At 40.8% G+C, this 3,783-nt stretch overlaps 1 pseudogene; it reads right to left on the reverse strand.

Moving 5' to 3' along the window:
* Nucleotides 1-2,604: 2,604 nt before the first annotated feature.
* Nucleotides 2,605-3,537, reverse strand: LOC131486177 (alpha-synuclein-like; annotated as a pseudogene).
* Between the last annotated feature and the right edge of the window lie 246 nt (nt 3,538-3,783).

Raw genomic sequence — 3,783 nt, forward strand, 5'->3', positions numbered from 1 at the left:
TCTTTCCTTTCTCTCTTTCTCAAATAAATAAACTTAAACAAACAAAAAACTCAGAAATGTAGGATTTCCACTAGATTCAAAGACTCCATAGGACTTCAGGAGGCAGAAATAGGGTGTGCTTGGAGAGGGGAGTGGATTTCAGGTGGGCAAAGAGACCTAAGCAAAGGTGTGGAGGTGGGAACATTGTGGGAGATGATGAGTAAGACTGCGGGAGAATAAACTGGGAAAGGATTGAAAGGGAAATTGATGTTGAGCTCTGTTCCGTTGTTCATGTAGGGCCATTAAGCATTTTAACCATGGGAAAGAAACACCGTGAGTCATGTTTTAGGAAGATCATGGTTTCCTCTAGGAGGAACCTGAGGCAGAGGGAGGTTAAGTAGTTTGCCCACCACCAGCCTTGTAGCAAAGAAAGGGGAAAGGCCATGTAGATATGGTCAGCTTTAAGCAACTAAGAATTATATATGGAAACGTAATTCTTTTTCTAAAGGACTTAATCTTTTTCTTTGTGCCCTTTCCCTAGATTGTGTAGAAACTGTGTAAGTGGCAGAGTTGTAAGCTGACAACGTCTACCCTCAATGAACTTGACCTCTTTCTCAACCTCTTTTGATATTTGGAGTTTAGGACACACAATTTAGTAGATCCTGAGAGTATTTCTCCCCAAGTGCTGGGATGACAGCGAGGAAGTACGTATTCACCTGCTTTATGCTGGCCTAACCTATGGGGTTATCCAGGAGGTCCATGACCACCCTTCAGGCTGCAAATGAGTCGGGTTTAGTTTAATCCACTAAATTGTTGTCATGGCCAATGTAAATCCTCCTCCAGCCCATCTCTCTCTTTTTCAAAGGGATATATAGTGCAGTAAGAATGTGGCCTCTTAGCTCAGTGCTGGCAACTTTAGAACTGTTTTCAGTCTCTGGGTTTTATAGTGATTATGCTATTTCTACTTCAGTACAAAGGCAGTGTTTGCTTGCTTGCTTGCTTGCTTTTTTTTTTTTTTTTTTTAAAGTGGCAGAGAGGAGGGGCAGAGGGAGAGAGAGAATCTTAAGCAGGCTTCACTCTTAGTATGGAGCCCAATGTGGGCTCAATCACATGACCCCAGGATCATGACCTGACTTGAAATCGACAGTTGGACACTCAACTGACTGAGCCACCTTGGTGCCCCCAAGTGTAGTATTTTCAAGGAAACACCATCCTGTTTAGTGCTTTGAGGCATTTCTTTTGTTTAGGCCACTCAAATTCATGTGTCAAAATAATATCAGGAAAACATGAGCAAATATCCATCCTTGTAATTTTCTGGGAGGCTGAGATTGCTTTCATGTAAGTGTTTATAATTTTGCTTTTCATTCACACGTTTATATTTTTTCTTTCTGCATTAACTAATAAATTCTTGTTTTCTGAATATGCCCAGGCTGTAAAATCACCTGTCAGAGGTACTTTAGTAGGGATTTAGGCATTAGAGGGAATGTTGGACTGAATGACTTTTAAGGTCCTTTCCATTTATGAGATTCCGTTATTCTATTTCCTTGGTGACTCAAAATCAAATTATATACCGATTTTCCCATAGTGCTCAAAAATTGCGGTTGACAGAAAGAGGGCTTGCAAATATTGATTTATCACATATTCTGTCTTTTGTAGGTTTAATCAGGCGATATATTACTGGAATTTATATTTTGATAATAATGGTTTAATTACTTAGCAACTGTTTACACAATGTCAGCTGGTGAAGATTTCTGACGATTCTCCATGCTTTAGGCTGTCTGAAAAATTACAGTGTTAGGACCAGAAAGAATGAGATGTGTAATATAGGTGTCATTCAGGGTAAGATAGGATGCAAAAGTTATTCTTACACAGTGGGCAATGGTCTTGATAATTCAGAATCAGCGAGGGAGTTTAAAAAATATATAGGTTGCTAGATCTCACCTTGGAAATTCTGATTCAATAGATCTGGGGTATGACACTGGAATCCTCTCTTCCCTAGAGAAAGTTGGGCTCTGACATTCTACCTTCTTAACAAAAACTGAGTGCTCTCCACACTTGCCAGTGTCCAGGAATGTGCATGTGGGCTGGGGTCCTCCTGGGGAGCAATTATTTCTCAGAGTCACAGACAAGATTTGGGGCAACCCCTCTTCCTGATGCCCTCTGATTTCGTTTTGTTTTTCTAGCACCCCTCCCTCACCATGCCAAACCTCATGCATCTTTTACTCTGTTTCTCCTGACGCTCTCTCCCTTCTCCACATGCATCAGTAAAATCAAGAAATCCAGCCCTTTAGAAAAAAATTTCCTCCATGCCATATCTCCCTTACTGAGCCCACTTTCATAAGTAAGCCTCAAAATGGCAGATGGGATCCTGAAGAGAAAGACTAACTTCCTGTCTTAGTCTTAGTCTTTTTGGGCTGCCATAACAAAATACCATGAACTGGGAGTCTTATAAAGAGCAGAAATTTATTGCTCAGAGTTCTGGAGGCTGGAAATCCAAGATCAAGGTGCCAGCACGTGAGGCCTCTCTTCCACCTCTACAACCTTTTGTCCTCATATAGTGAAAGGGGCTAGTGAGCTCTGTGAGACCTTATTTATTTATTTATTTATTTATTTATTTATTTATAGTTTTATAGTTAATATTTATAGGTGCATAGTTTCATGCTCACATATTTTTAAGTATTGTATATATTAACAAATTTCACAATACATCATTATTTTTAGACAGAATCATTAAATGACACCTAGAAATCTTATAATATATGATAATAAATCACAACTTCTCAAGAACAGCAACAAAAAAAATAGTGAAGATTTAGAAATAAGTGGTAGTCACTTAGGTGTTTTAATTTAACTTTTAGATTTGAAGCCACAATATCCACATAAAGACCCTGCTACCATATATTCACTTCAGTGAGAGGGAAGCACTGAAATGCTGAGTAAAGGCAGGTACAGATAATTTCAATCGGTGCTGATGGAAGAGTTTAAAATACGCTGTAAAAACTTTGAGAAAATGTCATGACTGGGCACGTTGGAACTGAGTACTTGTACAGGATGGAACATCTCTCAGTAGGTCTCAAGAAACTGCGAGTAAAAGTATTTCTTATGCTTCGGGTTCATAGTTTTGATACCTTCCTCAGAAGGCATTTCGTATGCCTCATTGTCAGGATCAACAGGCATATCTTCCAGAATTCCTTCCTGTGGGCCTCCTTCTTCATTTTTGCCCAACTGATCCTTTTTGCCAAAGCCAGTGGCAGCTGCGATGCTCCCTGCTCCCTCCACTGTCTTTTGTGTGACTGCTGTCATCACTGGTCATCACCACCTCACCAACATTTGTCACTTGCTCTTTGGTCTTCTCAGCCACTATTGTCACATCATGAACCGCTCCTTCCTTGGTTTTGGAGCCTACATAGAGAACACCCTCTTTTGTCTTTCCTGCAGCTTCTGCCACACCCTGTTTGGTTTTTTCAGCAGCAGCCACGACTCCCTCCTTGGCCTTTGAAAGTCCTTTCATGAATACATCCATGGCTAATGAATTCCTTTAAACCTTTTTTATAAATGCTAATCCTGTTCCGGGGAGGGTTCCACCCTCATGACCTAATCATGTCCCAAAGGCCCCACCTCCTAATGATATCACCTTTGGAGGTTAGAATTTCAACATATGAAGGGGTCTCCTGAGTGGCTCAGTCAGTTAAGCATCTGACTTCAACTCAGGTCATGATTTTGCAGTTTAGGTCATGGTCTCGTGGTTCATGAGTTCTAGCCAGCATCAGTCTCTGTGCTGACAGCTCAGAGCCTGGAGCCTGC

The sequence above is a fragment of the Neofelis nebulosa genome, chromosome 9, assembly GCF_028018385.1.
Source record: "Neofelis nebulosa isolate mNeoNeb1 chromosome 9, mNeoNeb1.pri, whole genome shotgun sequence".
NCBI lineage: Eukaryota > Metazoa > Chordata > Mammalia > Carnivora > Felidae > Neofelis > Neofelis nebulosa.